Raw genomic sequence first — 18,988 nt, forward strand, 5'->3', positions numbered from 1 at the left:
CTGTACGATGTAATAACGCAGATAATGATTTGGATTTTTTTTTTTTTTAGCCTGCCTTTCCAAATAATGCTCGAGGCATCTTAAAAGCATTAATATTAATTCAGGTTTGAGAAATTCCCTGCCCCCCTCAGAGTTTACAGTGTAAGAAGCCAACGCAGAAAGCTTTTCTGAGCCTAACCACATGGTTACTGTGGGTTGTAAGTGCGCATTACTTGCCCAGCAATGCAGAGAGGGGTTGAGCATGGAAAATACGACTACACACTGCGTTAAGATGAATTCCAATATTAATACAAAGATTTATATTGTCTACACCAGTGATTCCCAAAGTGGGTTCCATGGAATCCTTACGTTCTGTGAACTCTACTCAGAGGTTTCTTGTTGGTTCGAGTTCTAGCTCGGAGTGATCCTTGGTAGTTCCTGCCTATACTGGTTCTGCTGGTGGAACCCAGCTTCCTGTATATGCCGTGTTTAAGCTCTTCCAGAGACATGATCCTGCCAACCTGGGAATCCCCGCGTGTGAGAATATTATGCCTGCTTGTCCTCGGAGAAAACAAAGATACTTACTTGCCTGTAGTAGGTGTTCTCTGAGGACAGCAGGCATATATTCTCGCAACCCGCCCATCTCCCCATGTTGGCTTCTTAGCTTCGTTACTGAATTGATGGCGCCAGAAGCCAGCGTTGGGTGGGAAGTAACATGCACGCACTCGGTATGGGCACTGTCTTAAGATTTAAAGTAACAGTGCACTTGGCAGTGTCTGTACCGGGTTTTGTGGATGATGTCGCCCACTTGAGAATATATACTTGCTATCCTTGAAGAACACCTACTACAGGTAAGTAAGTATCTTTGCTTTTTTGGGGGGGCAGGGGGTTATATTTATTTATCATTTATAACCATACAAATGTCAGCAAAGAATTACAGTAACAAATGTCCATTCTTATTACAAATAACCAGCTTCCCCAATCTATCCAAAGAATTTCCAATGCCAGGCCTCCCCTGACCTCTCTGGGTTTACCATATACAAACGAGATATCATGTGCAAGGCAAAACTGTCCCATTGTAATACTTCACATTTATTTGATAATTTCTAGCTTAACGATTGCAAGGAAAATCTCTACTGTACATAAATGTCCCAAACCTTATGAAAGAGATGTAAATGCCCATATTTTAAAGTTTTTAATTTCATTATAAAACAGACAGTCACATGTCCTCAGCGCTTGAGTCATGGTGGGTGGGTGTTGTTTCTTTCAGCATGAAACAATGAGCATCTTGCTAGGTGTAAACAGGTTACAGGCAAGAATATGTCTTATCTTTTGATAAATGCTGGGGTTTTATGTGTAATAGACGATGTTTTGCAAAAGGTGATTCCAAAAACTTTGTGTACTTGAGGATAGGTCCACCAAACACGATAAGTCTCCATCTGCATTAGTGTCTCCAACACTGTGGACTGACATTGTTATAAATCAAGCTCAATCATTTTGGTGTATAGTACCGTAATATTTGTACCTATTCATTCAAACTACTGGCTAAAGAAACCTTCAAGAGCCCTCTAAAGCTTATTCATATATCTAGATCCAGTGTCTCACCTGGGTCTTGCTCCCATTTCTTCATTTATTATGTAGAAGGATTAGAACAATGGTCTCAAACTCAAACCCTTTGCAGGGCCACATTTTGGATTTGTAGGTACTTGGAGGGCCTCAGAAAAAAATGGTTAATGTCTTATTAAAGAAATGACAAATTTTGTATGAAGTAAAACTATATAGTTTATAAATCTTTCTTTTTGGCTAAGTCTTAATAATAATATTGCAATTTATAGCTAAAGAGACATATGATCAAGAAACTGTTTTATTTTACTTTTGTGATTATGATAAACATATTAAGGGCCTCAAAATAGTACCTGGTGGGTCGCATGTGGTCCCCGGGCCACGAGGTTGAGAGCACTAGATTAGAACATACCACCAGTACTCGGTACAGTGCCGTGATTAAGCTTTCTGAGTAAAAAGTGCGAACACTTTGGGAGAGATTTGCAGTCGAAGTCTTTATATTTTTATAATTATATGTATATTTTTTTATAATTTTATGTTATTTATTTTATCTTGTATACTTTTTACTTATTGCTTATTGAATTTTTATCATTTTACTTTTCTTTTGAAGATTGAGTTCATTTCCTTCTGTTTTATATTATGTAAACCACTATGCTGTTGTACCAAAGAGCGGTCTATAAATACAAATAAAATACAAATACAGTGGTACCTTGGTTTGCGAGCATAATTTGTTCCAGAAGCATGCTCGTATATCAAAGCGAATTTCCCCATAGGAAATAATGGAAACCCAGACGATACGTTCCGCAACCCCAAAACTTTAATAATACTGTAATATATGAAATAAAAAGGAGAAAGACGTCGTGCAGCCAGAGGAAGAGCCACAGCCTGGGTGGCTCCACGGTGCTGCTGCTCCTGTGTGTATGATGCACACACAAAACGTGCGAGTAAGATGCACAGGATGTGGTACGCTTTTAGGATGTGTTCATTGGACGTGAGCGTAAGATGTGCAGGGTGCCGGTGGGAACCTATATTTTTTTTCCCCACAAACTGTGCGGGGTGCTAGACTTGCTACGAGCGCCGCTCTACTAAATGACCACGTACGCACGCATTACGTATAGACGTGCACAATGTCAATGAGCGTGGCATATCGATGTTGTGCGTGCTTATAAATGACATGCGCGTATACGCCCGTTTTTCGAGACAACGCTCGTTTTGCGAGTTAAAATTTGCTGGAGTGTTTTGCTTGTCTTGCAAAACACTCATAAACCGCGTTACTCACAAACCGAGGTTTGACTGTATAAAATTGCACTGAGTCCAAAATATTGCTGCTGCAGAAACATTTTTGCTTGTATATCTAGCCAGGACCACAAGTTAAATAAGCAATTGTTCTATAGAAAGCCATGGTATAGCCTATAATAGCACAGTAAACATTAATTTTTATTCCATTGGAACCCAAGGTTTAGATATTCTAGTCATCCATGCAACTAAAATTTGTAATTGTGCAGCTTTATGATATAATTCAAAATTGGGCACTCCCATTTCCCCTCTATTCTTCAATTGCCATAATACCTGTCTAGCCACTCTGGCCTACATTTCAAATGTTAAAATAATCAGCTGAGCCATCAGGACTCCCCGAAACCACGGCTCCTCTGTGGGTTCTTGTCTGGGGGTTCCCTGCTACAGCTGGCTCAGCTGATCCTGGTATTCAATGAGTGTGGCCTAAGACTCCCGACTGACCAGATACCTGGCCAATCGAAGTCTTAGGCCCTGCCCATTACATCCCAGGATGCACTGGGAAGGAGACCTAAGGCCCTGATTGGCCCAGGTGACTATGGCCCCTCTTATAGGAGGGGCTTTAGGCAACTGAACCAATCAGGGCCTTAAACCTCTCCCCAGTGCATCCCAGGATGGACTGGGAAGGAGAAGGCCCGCCAGTCTGAAGAAACGGGCCTGCCGGCTGGAAGGAGTAAGCATCCCTCTGGCTGGCCTTTCTTTGACAAAGATATGAGGGTGTCGGGGTGAGTGCTGGGGAAGGGGTCTGCAGGTTTGGGGGTGTCTGGGGGGGTGTCGGGGGTTCTGGGGAGGTGTTAGCAGGAAGGAGTGGGCATCCCTCCTGCTAGTCTTCAACAGGAAGGGGAGGAGGGTTCAGAGGATAGAAAGGGTTGGTGGCTGAGGGCATTTGTCCTGCCATTCTCAGATATGGGGGGGGGGGGGGTCTTGGCTGTTCAGGAAGTTAGGCAGCTGGAGGAAGTAGACATCCCTCCTGCCAATTTTGGGGGTACTTGACAGGGGGTCCCCTGCTGCAGCCGACTCAACTGATCACGGCAGAGTTATTTCTCATCTCCCCCTCCCCCTTGATCAGCTGAGCCTGCAGAACTCCTCAAAGCTGTGGCTTTGGGGAGTCCTGTCGGTTCAGCTGATTGGGGATTCCCTTGTCGCAATCAGCTCAGCCGGTTGTGTCTACTTCAAACAGATATAAAAAGGATGGAGTCAATCCAGAGGAAGGCTACTACACTTCTCCCTCTGGATTCACGGGGGATAGGGGCAGAGCCAGACCGCAAATGGTGAAAAACCGCGAATATCTGCTCTGACCCACCCCCGCCTCCCTCCCGCCTTCCCGGCCTTACCTGGTGGTCTAGCGGGCTTTCGGGGCAGGAGTGATCTTCCTATGCTCCTGCCCTGTGCAGATCGCCATTAGGAAATGGCTGCTGGGCTGCTGTGAGTTCCCATAGTCTCTCGAGACTACGACGGGAACTCCCTACAGCTATTTCGTAATGGCAGTCTGCACGGGGCAGGAGCGTAGGAAGATTGCTCCTGCCCCGAAAGCCCACTAGACCACCAGGTAAGGCCGGGATGCTGGGGGGAAGACTTAACAATGGGTTTTTTTTTCTTTATTCCCCCTCCCCCCAAAAATCACAAATATGTGAAATTGCGATTGCCGAAACCGCGAATGGGGAAGGGGAAGTGTAAAATGGTATGTGGTTTTCATCATAAGGCATATGGGGACAGACTTAAAGATCTCAATCTGTATACTTTGGAGGAAAGGCGGGAGAGGGGGAGATATGATAGAGACTTTTAAATACCTATGTAATATAAATACGCATAAGTCAAAGTCTCTTTCATTTGAAAGGAAACTCTGCAATGAGAGGGCATAGGATGAAGTTAAGAGGCTCAGGTGCAATCTAAGGAAATACGTTTTTACAGAAAGGGTGGTAGATGCGTGGAACAGTCTCCCAGAAGAGGTAGTGAAGACAGAGACTGTGTCTGAATTCAAAAGGACCTTGGATAGGCACGTGGGATCTCTCGGAGAGAGAAAGAGATAATGGTTACTGCGGCTGGGCAGACTAGATGGGCCATTTGGCCTTTATCTGCCATCATGTTTCTATTTGAGGCACAATTCTGTAACTGGTGCTTGTGACATGGGCCCCAGTTAAAGAATCGGAGGGTAAGGCTTCTGTATTTTTAGTTAGATGCGATTCTGTATAGGACGCCGATACACGATTCTCAGCTGCTTCTTAGGCGGCCACTGAGACCGACGTCCTATACAGAATCAGCCCTTTTCAGTCTATGCTAACCATGTAGCAGGCTCTATGGGCTTCCACTAAAACTTAAGGGAGGAAGATTTCATGCAGATGCCAGGAAATACTTCTACACTGAATGGGTGATTGATTGATGGAATGATCTTCCCCAGCAGGTGGTTGAGGCCAGTAACGTGCTCGACTTCAAGAGTCGATGGGGCAAACAGGTGGGAGTACTACGGAGTTATGCTCAATCGATAGATACTCCAGGGAAGAAGGCTCCTTGAGCAGGCAGACTAGCTGGAGGGAGGGTTCTTGAGTGGGCAGACTTGTTGGGCCATCGGCCCTTTTCTGCCGTCATGTTCTATGTTTCTATGATGTCTCCCTGTGCCTCAGACAATGAAAAGGATTGCCTCTGCTCACTTCATTTACAGCAAGGAGCTGTTTTGGCATCTGAAAGAGTAAATGATAAATCCATATTTGTTATCCCAGCAGCAATAGAGATAATTTATTTCCTTCAAGGGGTGCATTTTCTGTTCATATTATATCTTGCCAGGTTATAAATCATTCTGATTTTATAAACCTGCCTATTTTTTTGTCTGTCTTTCTACAGCATCTTTGAGTTTTGCATTCTTTAAAAAATATTGCTCTTTTCTTGAGCATATGACTGCTAGAAGTAAAATAAAATAAAGTAGTCGTGCTGAAATGAGACTTCAGTGCTCTTTTTAAATCAGGCCTCAGTTATGCAAACTATTCTTCACTGAATCCCCATCATGTCACTGTGTGAAGAATTTTAACATAAATTACAAAAAGCAGGAGAAGTATATAAGTTATAAGTATATAAGTCTGTTATTTACTGGAATATTGTAATACATTTAATGTAAAGCCCTTGATGCAACCTGTTTATTTCGGACCCATCTTGTGTAGTATTTTATGGGTTACACAGTGCTTTTAATTCATACTGTAGATGGGGTTTTTTGTTTGTTTTGATCTAATCTTTTTGCACAATTGCAATATCCCTACCTCGCTGTTAACAGTTTATTATCCCCAGGAAGTATAAGCATAGTGCAAACAGACTGCCCACGTCGTTGCAAATGGAGGAGTGGCCTAGTGGTTAGAACGGCTTCCTCAGCACCCTGAGGCCATGAGTTCAATTCCCAGTGCAAGCTCCCTGTGACTCTGGGCAAGTCACTTAACACCAGGTACAAAATAAGTACCTGTCTAAAACATGTAAACTGCTTTGATTGTAACCAGAGAGAAAAAAAAAACTGTGTATAATCAAGTTATTGTGACATCATTGATGAGGTTGACTCTTATTGGTGGAATGAGGTATTGTGACATCACAATCTCAGCTCTGGTTACCAGAAACAGAAACTCTTCACACTAAAGGGGGAAGTTAGCAACTTAGGCCACTGGGAGTGGAAGAGTGGTCCGGGGGTTAGCGTGGCTGCTTTAGCACCCTGAGGCCATGACTTCAAATCCCAGTGCAGCTCCTTGTGACCCCGGGTAAGTCACTTAACACTTCATTGCCCCAGGTACAAAATAAGTACTTGTTTAAAATATGTAAACAGCTTTGAATGTGTAAACCACACAGAAAAAGCGGTGTACAAGTCCCATTCCCTTTACCTGCAGGCTTTGAACCAGTAATCCAAAGGAAAATTTCATGCATACTTTTTGTATAGATTTTATTGCTGTGGGTGCAGAGTAGCTGCAATATGTCTGCTGTCGTCTTATGCAGGGGGGGGGGGGGGAAATGTGAATTAAAATAATTTGCCCAGATCTGAAAATGCATTCTGCATGCTTTAATTTCCCCCGCTGACATAAATGTGCCCTGGGTAGGGCCTCCTGAAAATGCAACGTGACTTGTACTTCTGTCCGCTCTGAGATTGGGAGGTTTTCAAAAAAATCCGATTTCCAAAGAAAATATATTTTGGGACCACTTTCCATATAAACACTGGCGCACTGTGTTTTACTTATCCATTTTCACCATTTATATATGATGTAGGAGGGAATCTTCAGAATCCTTCAACCGTTAGTACTGCTACATAAATTAAATTAAAAATCATCTCTACACAAATTAAATTAAAAATCATCTCTACACAAATTAAATTAAAAATCAAAGGGTCAGTCTGGTAGCCCAGAATGGCGACATTTCTGAAATTCTGGATTGTCTTCTGCAGAGATTGAGTCTACTGCTCCTCTGAAGGAACATGGTATTGAGGTTGTGAGATGGACTCCAGGGCACTTGGGTTGGGTTGGAGAAGGCGCTTTGGATTCATGCCTTTCAGCTGCCATTGCTGGGCTGTGTGGGAAGAGGAACAAAACAGAGGAAAAGCCGAAAGGTATCTGTAAAGGAAGACTGACGACGCCTTAGCTTAGCAGGAGTTGAAGTTCCAAAGAAGCAGAAGAAAACTGGCGAGGTTGAGCTTGTATGTTAAATATTTGGGTGTGCGGGAGGGTCGTGTATTACACATGGGATGTCTGGTTTCCTTTTTATCTTGTCTAGTTGTGCTGCTTTGTTTACCCTCCCAAGTGGGGGGAGGTTTGTATTGATTCTTTGTGTATGCACCCTCGTTGCCACCTTCAATAAAAATCAATTGGGGGGGGGGGGGGGGAAAGAAATTAAAAAAAACAAAATGAAAAATCTTAAATACTTTCGAATATAAAGCCAAAAAATTAAAGGGTCCTTTTACTAAGGCGCGTTAATCGATTTAGCACATGCTAAAAGGCGCCCATTTTATTCTATGGGTGCCTTAGCATTTACCACATGCTACATCGGTTAATATGCCTTAGTAAAAGGACCCCTAAGTGTATGAGTAGCAGCACCTGTCACCCCAGATAAGTGCCACTGACTGGGTCCAGTGGGTAGTTTTTCTATTCTTTTGTCTTTGAGTTTTTATAGTCTGCTTCTATCATATAAGGCTTAGTGTTGTGGATTACGAAAAAATTCAAAGGAAATAAATTATTTCTGTAATTCAAATAAATTTTAAGAGTTACAAAAGTACAAATACTTATCAATTTGCCTGATTTGACTTTTCTATTTTTTAATTTATTTTAATTTTATTCTCTTTTTTTTTGTTATTTGAAGTGTTATATCTTTACTATTTAATCATTGTTTTCTCAGGTACTGGGCAGACTTGCACGGTCTGTGTCTGTATATTGGTTTTTGGTTGAGGATGGGCAGGGGAGGGCTTCAATGGCTGGGAGGGTGTAGATGGGCTAGAGCAGTGGTTCCCAAACCAGTCCTGGGGGACCCCCCAGCCAGTCAGGTTTTCAAGATATCCCTAATGAATATGCATGAGAGAGATTTGCATACCTGTCACTTCCATTATATGCAAATCTCTCTCATGCATATTCATTAGGGATATCTTGAAAACCTGACTGGCTGGGGGTCCCCCAGGACAGGTTTGGGAACCACTGGGCTAGAGTGAGCTTTGACGGAGAGTTCAGCAGTTGGAACCCAAGCACAGTACCAGGTAGAGCTTTGGATTCTTGCCCAGAAATAGCTAAGAAGAAAAAAAAATTTTAATTGAATCAGGATGGACCATTTGGATCTTTATCTGCCGTCATCTACTATGTTTACTATGTTAGATTGTGAACCTTTGGGACAGTTGGCGAAGTTCTAAGTACCTAATTTTATTTTAATGTAACCCGTTCTGGGCTCCTAGGGAGGGAGGGCTATAAAAATGAACAAATAATTAGTGTCAATTAGGTGTTAATTGCCAATTAACGGTGCCAGCTGGGTTGTTAATTAAGTTGTGTCCATTAATCGGCTGTGCGTACCGATTTGTGCATGCAACTTAGGATGTCACACATAGAATTTGGGCCTTAGCAGTTATATTCGTTCTGCTGATCTTTTTGCTGTCCTAACTTGATCCAGTTAGCAATCTTGAGGGCGGGCTGAATATCACCTCAGTCTGGTACTGGTACTGGTACTGAATATTTGGGTTTAAGTCAACTGTGGCAGCCAGGGGCTTTTGACTTTCAAATGAATAGAAGTACTTTGACATTACAGAGAAGGAACTGAAGCGACTGCAAATGCTCCAGAATGCAGCGGCGAGGTTAATTTTCAGAGCCAGCCGTTTCGAGAGAGTTAGTCCTTTACTGCTTAAACTGCATTGGCTACCAGTGAAAAAGCAGATTCGTTACAAGTTAGCTTTGTATGATCGACAAGGCCATCTACAGAGAGAATTCCAACAGAGCAGTGTCCATCATTGAGGTCTCGCACACCTTCCTCAATTCAAGGTCTTCACAATGCTACAAGATCCCACAGGAAGAAGATGTTTGACTCCACCTTTGAGTTCCTAGGGCCGCACATCTAGAACAGTCTGCCTGCTTAATCTGCGGCAACCCACCACATACGGTCACTTCAGGAAAAGGCTTAAGACGTACCACTTTTCAAAGACGTTGACATCTTCCCATCAGTGTTACCTCAACCTGATTTATCCATGTTATTTCAATTATCTTCGACCTAGTGTCACTAATGTAAAACTCTTTGCTGTAAGCCACTTTGATTCCTGGCAGAAAATTATGGGATACTACTATTAATTATTTCTATAGCGCTACCAGCACTGTACAGAGTCACAAAGAAGAAAACAGTCCCTACTCCAAAGAGCTTACAATCCAAACAGCCAAGACAGACACACAGGATGTCATGGATACAGTTAAGGGGAACGGTTAACCTGCTGGCAGGGTTGGAGGGCACAGGGGAGTACAGGACAATGAAGCCATTGTGACATCACTGATGAGGTTGGCTCTTATTGGTGGAATGAGGCATTATGACATCACAATCTAGTTCTGCTTCCCAAAGACTGAAACTCTTCACACTACTACTACTATGAATTATTCTATAGCACTACCAGACGTACGCCACGCTGTACAGAGTCACAAAGAAGAAAACAGTCCCTGCTCGAAAGAGCTTATAGTCCAAACAGCCAAGACAGACACACGGGATGTCATGGATACAGTTAAGGGGAACGGTTAATCAGCTGGCTGGGTTGGAGGGCAGAGGAGTAGGGTTAAGGATTGAAGGCCATATCAAAAAGGTGAGTTTTCAGTCTGATTTTAAAGAAGGGAATGGGCTTGACGGACAAGAATTGTATTGTATTTTAGGAGTATATTTTCCAGTATTCCTGATTTTTATCATTTGAAGAATTTGTTTTTCTCTATTAACTCTCTTCTGCCGTTGTCTGATAAATGCTAATTGTGTAGGTGTGACTCAGGTTTCATTTATGGAGGAATTTGATCTGTCACAGAATCAGCAAGAGTAAGAAAATAGATTCCACCTATATCTATACTTTCCGAGGTTGTCTGTAGAGATGCAGAATGTTGTTGAATTTCCAATTTGAGCTGATGGCAGTTAGACAAGAGGATGCTTCATTTGTCTAGGATACCATGACACCGAAAGCCCAGAACTGTCTTAAAGCTTTAAGTTCTCAAACACTGAAATTATTCACAGCTCATTCCTGCACCAGTAGCCAGTTTCAATAGGAATATGAAAAGATTGACTAGACAGTTACATTATACAGACTTTTCAAAGACATAAATTTGACAAGGCATTGAGTCCAAAAAAAAATTCCTTAACTAGAGCTTGCTTTTTTTTGGTTTTGGTTTTTTTTTTTTGTTAAACGTTTTTCTAATGGCAGGCGTTTGAGGGACTGTGAGCAGTTGAGCTAGAATGTGGGCTTTGTTTCGGTTTGGTTTTTTTTTGTTAAATGTTGTGTTTTTCATGTTTTTCCTATTTTAAATAGGTAATAGAAATAAAAAGCAAAGACAATAAGGTAATAGCTTTTTTTTATTGGCCTAACTCAGTGAATTTTATGATGAGCTTTCAAAAGTAAACCTTCAGATCAGAAATAAGCAAATGTTGACAAATTTCAGTATATATAAGGAAAACATGAAAACATTTCAGTAATAGCTTCACAGAAAGAAGGAGGGGTGGTGGGTAAATAGGAGACAGAGAGGCAACAGATAACAAAGCAGTTTTACCGTATGTGCTCGAATATAAGTCTCTCTGAATAGAAGTCGAGACCCCCATTTTTACCCCACAAAAGGAAGAAAAATGGTTGACTCAAATATATGTTGGGTGGCTTAATATTCAAGTTAGAGGTCTGCATGGGAACGGGGATCGCGGGAATCCCGTGGGTCACACGGGAATCCCCCCCTAACCCACAGGACTCCCACGGGGACCCCCCTCTGGCCCACGGGATTTCCACAGGGACCCCCCTCTGGCCCATGGGATTCCCACGGGGACCCCCCTCTGGCCCACAGGACTCCCAAGGGGATCCCCCCTCTAGCCAACGGGGATGGAAGGCTTTGGAAGCAGGGTTCATCCATATAATATAATGGACACGTCAGCCTTAGTAAAAGAGGGGATTTATAAGTTAATTACCTGAACAGAAAACAAAAAAAGGGTTCCACCAAAGAGATTCCACAAGGAAAATAGCAGCGCAAACACAAAAGAAACGGTGGAATTGATGATCCTGTCAGAAGTAATTGCTGCTTTTTATGGGGACGGGCGGGGATGGAGGTAATTCCTTGCGGGGATGGGTGGGGATGGAGAGGATCCTGGCGGGGATGGAGGTAATTCCTTGCGGGGATGGGTGGGGACGGAGAGGATCCTGACGGGGATGGGTGGGATTTCTGTCCCCGCGCAACTCTCTAATTCAAGTGCCCTGCCAGGGTCTGCACTCAGCGCCCCCTCCCTCCCCTACCAGGCACTGCACACAGCCCTCTTCCCTCTCTCCCAGGCTCGCCACCCTGTCCCCTCTCCCTTCCCTGTCCATTGTACCTCCTCTGTTGCTGGAATCCCTGGTGGGCCAGAGGTGCAGTGGGCAGGAGTGAGCTTTCCATGCTCCTGCCCCGCTGCTAACCCAGTTGCTCACTTACTGCCGCCAGTTCCGGCTTCAGCTATGGTGCTGCTGCTCGGCGCTGAGCGGCTTCCTGAATGGTTCCCACGAATACTCATGAGAATTTGCGGGAGCCATTCAGAAAGCTACTGCCAATTCCAGACTAATCTGAGGAATGGAGTTCTCTGGGAGATGTATAAAGAGAGATATTGAGGGGCAGCAGAATGAACGCACTTGTAGGTCAGCAATAAGATCTCGAACTGTATACGATGGCAGATAGGGAGCCAGTGAATTGACTTAAGGAGAGGGGTGTCATGAGCGTTGTAAGGAGAGGGGTGATATGAGCGCAGCGAGGTTGGTGGAAGATAAGTCGTGCAGCAGAGTTTTGCGTAGATTGTAAAGGCTTGGAGGAGATGCACAAGAAAAATTGGGATGTGATAATAAAATAATAGTGATTATTTGAAACCTGTAAATATTCTGGCTGGTTGAAAATTTGTGCCGAGCATGTACATTGAGAGAAAGGCGTGCTGGCAGGGAATTGTGTATGTCAGTTATCGTATGTCCTCAGCTGAAAGCCAATTGATTGTCTGATGACTCAAGCAGCAGTAGATACAAAGAGGAATTTTAGTTGAGACAGTTGGTGTGAAAAGAGTTGATGAGTGAAATTCTGACTGTGTGTTTGTGGGTTGGTTGGTTTTTTTTTTTTTTTTTTTTTGGTAAAAGAAAAAACTGGAACGTGGGTGCTGAGAAATACTGATGCCTGAATAAAACATTCTCTTTGGATATGAAGGGTGAGTGATTTTTCTAGAACATTTTGTTTTAAGTGAACTTGCCAAAGTTGAGTGAGACATTGGTGAATAAAACTGAATTTGAAGACTTATCAGTGCAGGATAAATAATCCTCACATATTAGGAACATAAATAGCCTTACTGTGTCAGACTAATGTTCCATCAAGCCCAGGAGCCCATCCAGGTCCCTAGTACCTGGCAAAAACACAAAGAGTAGCAGCATTCCATATAGAATCCAAAGAAAAGCAAGATTCTGGAATCCCAAAGAGCAACAAGATTCTAGAACTCCAAATAGTAGCAACATTCCATACTACCGATCCAGGGCAAGCGGAGGCTTCCCCCATGTCTGTCTCAATAGCAGACTATGGAGTTTTCCTCAAGGAACTTTTCCAAACTTTTTTTTAAACCAGCTACTTTAACCGCTCTTACCACATCCTCTGGCAATGAGTTCCAAAGCTTAACTATTCTTTGAGTGAAAAAATATTTCCTCTTATTGTTTTGAAAAGTATTTTCCTGTAACTTTGAGTGTCCCCTAGTAGGTGGCATAGCGAGCATGAGAGGCGCCCCCGTCCCGCTCCTTCCCCACCCCCTCCTGCCACGCGCCCCTTCCTTTCTCCCGTACCTCTATAAAATTCCTTGCACAAGCAGCAACCCCAACCTGCTGTTCTTTCCAGCGTTGGCTCTTCCTCTGACATCAGTTTCTAGACGCAGGTCCAGGATGTGACATCTAAATTGCCTAAATTGGATTAGTGTAACTCAATTTATCTTGGATTGACACAAGTAAAGAACAAGGCCTTGCAACTGATGATGAATTCGGCAGCGAGGTTGATCACTGACACTCCCAGAATGGCACATATCTAATAATTTCATTGGTTACCAGTAAAACAGAGGGTACAGTATAAAGTTCTGTCCCTGGTCCACCAGGTCTTGTATAGATCGGTTCCAGCGTGCTTTGGCACACTGTGGGAAATGTATAGACCTGAAAGGACACTAAGATCTGTGGGAGGGATGAGATTAATAGCAAGTAAGGAAACAGGAGTGCAATATGTGATCTCAAAAACACCAAAAATGTTTTGTATTGCTGGTGTATCCCACAATACAAAGGAAAAGACACAAAGCCACGTGTGAAAGTATAAACCAAAAAATTGGGGAAGGGACATAGTCAGTCAACTTCAGGGACAATCAATTTATTTGAACAATTTTGTCAATGAAACAAATATAACACATACATAAAGCAGACGTAACAAAGAATCTTTCAATCTTTTTTTATACTGGACCCCCAATACGGTTCATGTTTCAGCTAAGGTAGCCTTCTTCAGGGGTGTATGAATGAAGCCTATAGAACAGAATAGCAATGAAATATCTCTAAACATATATAAACACAATGTCTACAATATATGAACACAATAAGGAGGTTGAATCATGAAAATATTAAATACAGAGGTATGTGACTTTAACCATCTAAAGCAGGGGTAGGGAACTCCGGTCCTCGAGAGCCGTATTCCAGTCGGGTTTTCAGGATTTCCCCAATGAATATTCATGAGATCTATTTGCATGCACTGCTTTCAATGCATATTCATTGGGGAAATCCTGAAAACCCGACTGGAATACGGCTCTTGAGGACCAGAGTTCGCTACCCCTGATCTAAAGTATAATAAAGGGAATGCAAGTTCATAAATGAAGTAATTAAAATATATAAATTCACAATGAATATAATAAAAACAAATACCGTATTTTTTGGACCATAAGACGCACCCACCTTTAGAGAAGGAAAAACCAAGAAAAAAAAATTTGAAACTTGAGATAAGTCATAAATAAGCCTTTAGTACATATGTAAAGCATTTGACTAGGAGCACTTTAAGGCACATTTTAAGCACTTTGATACTATTGCACTTTAAAAACTGCACTTTAAACATTGAAATCAGATTAGGATAAATAAAAGTGGGCCAGTGAGGAGACAACACAGTAAGCTTATTGCTATGATAAACATTTGAGCGACGAGTGGTGTTTATGAGGTCTGTAGATTCAGTAAAGTTATGAAATTTATAGCTATTAAGAGTGGTTGAATCATATATTACAACACTTAGAATATATGAGCTATATGCGATTCCAAGTTAGAGTACTATTGAAGAAATAACCATCTTATTGGGACTCTAGGTATACAGTCGCCATATATGGATGAGAAGAAAGTGGTGGTGTTTTTATGTCTGTGTTTTATGATAAATTTTATGAATGCTTTGATATTGGAAACTACCTAGAAATTGGGCAGTATATAAATGTATTAAATAAATAGGTGTTGGGGGCAGAGAAGGGGCATGTTCAGTAGTGGGGGTGGAGAGAAGGACAGGTGCCGGCACCCTCACCAAGACAGCGCCCAGACCCCACCCCATTCCACTTACTATACCACTGCCCCTAGTTTTTATAATTTTTGGTGGAGTAAAAAATTAATCCACTTGTACCCGTTCTATGCCACACAGGATTTTGTAGACTTCAATCATATCCCGTCAACCATTTCACTGATGATTTAGCTTAAAACTCATTATTGACGTTCCGTAAAATGGTAAAGACCCTCCTCTTCAACTAAAGGTCACCCCCTTAAGCCCCACCTCTCTCTTCTCTCTCCTGTCTATCTTCTCCCTAAATTTCAGTATAGTCCTCTCTTAGTCTGTACTCTGATAAATTGTATCTAAACTCAAATAACTTGTATTTAAACTAAACTACTTATACTTAAATTCTACTCTTAATTTGCTGTATACTCCCTGTATTTAAACTACTGCAGTCTTGTATGTCCAAACATTTAAACCTATTGTATATCTTATATGTCCAATTACACTCCATTGTGTATGTTCACTTGTAGACCGTTCTGAGCTACTGGGAGGACAGGCTAAAAATCTAAATAAATAAATAAATAAAACCCAGAGGAAGCAGTTCCTAGCTCAGGTCAACACTCATTCATTAATATCAATAATAATAACTTTATTTTTCTATACTGCCATAGTCAGACGACTTCTAGGCGGTTCACATCGAAAGAAGGCTGGACATTCAGCGAATTACAAATGCATGAGGGGAAAGTTACAGAAGAAAAAGGGGTGTAAGGGGAGGGAATGTAAGAAGGGTTGAAAGGGGAAGGGAAAGTGAGAGGGGTAGAAATTGCCTGAAGATTGCTTCGGGTTTGTCGGGGGGAAAAATGCGTAGTGAGCGCGGATCGGTCTGTTTAAGTGATGAATTTGTCACACTTAAAACCTTAAAAGTGTTTGTCACACTTAAAAACAGAGTGGTTTTGATATATTTTCGGAATGCGTTGTAGGTCTCTCTGGTTTTGTTTATGTGGTTTCCCAGCCAGGATTGTTGTCTGTTAGCTTGGAATATGAAGGTTCTGTCAAGGTAGGATTTGTATTTGCAGCCAGTAATTTTAGAATAGGCGAAGATGTTTTTGTTTCTGGTTGTTCGTGTGGGGTTGTGTAGAGTAAAGTGTGTTTGCAGGTAGGAAGGTGCTAGGCCCCAGATTTGTTTGAAGCAGATGCATGCAAATTTGAACTGTATTCGCGCTTCCATTGGTAACCAGTGCAGTTTTTTGTAGTATGGGCTAGTGTGGTCTTGTTTTCTCAATCCGAAGATTAAGCAAACTGCAGTGTTTTGTACTAATCTCAGTTTTTTAAATTGTTTTTTGTGGGATACCCAGATAGACGATGTTACAGTAGTCCAGGGTGGATAGGATCAGCGATTGCACCAGTAACCTGAAGGATGTTGTGTCAAAGTATTTTTTGATAGTCCTTAGCTTCCATAGTATATAAAGGATTTCTTCACTGTTAAGTTTGTGTGGTCAGCCATGGTCAAGTGCGTGTCTAGTGTGATACCCAGAATTTTTATGGTTTTGAAAATCGGATATTCGTGGCTGTTTATTTTTAAAGATGTCGTTATTTTGTCGTTGGGGCTTGCCAAGAAGACTTTTGTTTTCTCTGTGTTTAGTTTCAGTTTAAAGTTGGTGGTCCATTTTTGGATTTCTCTCATTGTGTGTGAAAGGATGTCTATAATTTCAGTTGAGTTGTCATTTAAAGGGATTAGGATGGATATGTCGTCTGCGTATATGTAGTGTTTTAATAAAACAAATGTGTGGCAAAAAAACAATAAATCTAAATGCCCCAGCTTATTCCCTCTCCCCTCCAGTGTAATAAACCTAGATGTTTAGCCCACTTTTCCAGTGTTAAAGGTAGTTTAACACAAAGGCAAAAATTTTTTTTTTAAAAACCTAGGATTGCCAAAAACCTTAAACAAAATACCAAAGAATCAGCAAATTATATGGAGAGAGAGACCCCTCTCACCATATACCCCAAGGAGAGGAGAGTGATATGATATAAAATAATTCTGTAATTATATTTCACCTAATATAAATTTCTATGGAAGAGGCCTCAGCCCTGGGAAACTGAAATAAATCAATCAAGGCTGACAACTCATATGCGGACAATCGCTGCAGCCCAAGTGAGTTCGCCCCGTACATCATCATGTCTCTACCTTTTAGTGATAATGTGAAGCAAAAAATCAAACTCCAACTCTAAACAAAAAATTGAAAAGAAGTGTGAAAAAAAAAAAATATATATATATATCATTCAGCCCTCTCTTTCACGGAAAAAGTCTTCAATTTTCAGTTAGCTGCACATACTGTTCATATAGCCATAAGTGCTATGAAAAAATATTTGTTTAAATATCCAACACGTGAAAGCATAAAATGTCCAAAATGTTAGACTTATCTGTGTTGAAAGGAAAGGCTGTAGTTTGCTCTGTTTTTAGAATTTGGATACAATAAGCCCTGTCCAAATACACTTTTAACTTTAGTGGTTACCTAAGGCAACAGGAGTTTAATAATTTGCCCAGGGTCAAGTGAGAGAAGTGGGATTTAGCACTGGTTTTCAGCCCCTTGGCAACCTCTGGATGACTCCTTTCACCTGCTGGGAAGAACAGTAATGTTGTTCTATGGCCCAGTGTAATATTTATTTTTAGTATTTATAAAACCACTTATAGCCTAAGTGGTTTACATTGTTTTGCTGCCTTTTTTTTTCTTTTCTTACAAAGGGAAGGTTGTTGCTGTTCAAGTTGAGGGCTTTGCTGCTGGTTATGATGTGGTCGGTTTGACCATAATAGATTTACTTTCTGCATAGCTCTGCTTAATAATAGGAGTTTGTCACTGAGACCAAGATGACCACAAAATCTGATAATTTTTTTTTGTATGGTGAAGGGTCATGGCTTTGATTCCACCTTGTGGTTCAACCAAAGCGGTTTACATATATTAGTTTATCCTCAGTCGCCCAATTCAGACATTACCTTGAGCCAAATCTTAATAGAGATTTATGTACATCGATGTTAAAAAAACCATCAGATTTTTTTTGTTTTTTCCTCCGGAAATAGGTCACAAAATTACAAAGCTTTTGGATAGAATCCCAGGGGAGCCAAGATGGAATCATGAACCAGGGTCTCATTAGTGTAGGGTTTTGAGAGCCTGGCAGCGCAGGGGAGTGCGAGATCGTATAGGATGGGCTGATCGTGGCTCCTTTTGTAAACCCAGCACACTGCAAACCCCCTGCTCTACATACTCCAAAATCAACCATCCCCATCTCTGCTGAACTGCATAAAAAGCGCAACGAACTTGACAATAGAGGGGCACACTGATTCTCAAAATGAAGCCCTTTGTGATGCCCCCATATGTGCAATTTGGCTTATAAAAGGGACATTTTCAAAAGGTTGATAAAGGTTCCTTTCCCCCTGGCTGGTAATAGGGGGTTCTGAACTGAAGCTAATTTGCAGCCGTTTTGTGAACGCATCGCCTCTGTCAGCCGCCTGCTGGGTAAGAGAAGGGAGCCTGCATTGTGCACGTCCCCGGACTGTCAGTTCCGCCTGTCACTGACAGCTGACGGCGGGAGGAGGGGTGGATGTTTATCAGCATTGTACCATATTTTATAAAATTGCATAGGACATGGATCCATCACAGGCAACATGGTGTCTCAGAGATGCCAAGTTTTGAAGGAGGAATGATCATCCCATCCTATATGCTCTTGCCCTCTGCTGTGCTGCCAGATAATTCTCCTAGACTCTTTTCAAATCCTACTAATGAGACCCTGGAGCATCATTCCATCTCAGCCCCCCCCCCCCCCCCCTGGTATTCCATCCAAAAGCCTTGCTCTAAGGAGTTTGCAATTTTCTGACCTATTTCTGGAGAAAAAATCTGACGGCTTTTAATGTCGATGTACATTTGAGACAGACTACAATTCAAACTCCTCTTACTGACCTTCAAACGCAT

General features: G+C 41.9%; 1 protein-coding gene across 3 annotated transcripts in view; it reads left to right on the top strand.

Moving 5' to 3' along the window:
• SH3KBP1 (SH3 domain containing kinase binding protein 1) overlaps positions 1-18,988 on the top strand; it is a 409,330-nt gene that overhangs the window by 188,333 nt on the left and 202,009 nt on the right. The gene's annotated exons all lie outside the window — the stretch shown is intronic.

Source organism: Geotrypetes seraphini, chromosome 6 (assembly GCF_902459505.1).
Source record: "Geotrypetes seraphini chromosome 6, aGeoSer1.1, whole genome shotgun sequence".
NCBI lineage: Eukaryota > Metazoa > Chordata > Amphibia > Gymnophiona > Dermophiidae > Geotrypetes > Geotrypetes seraphini.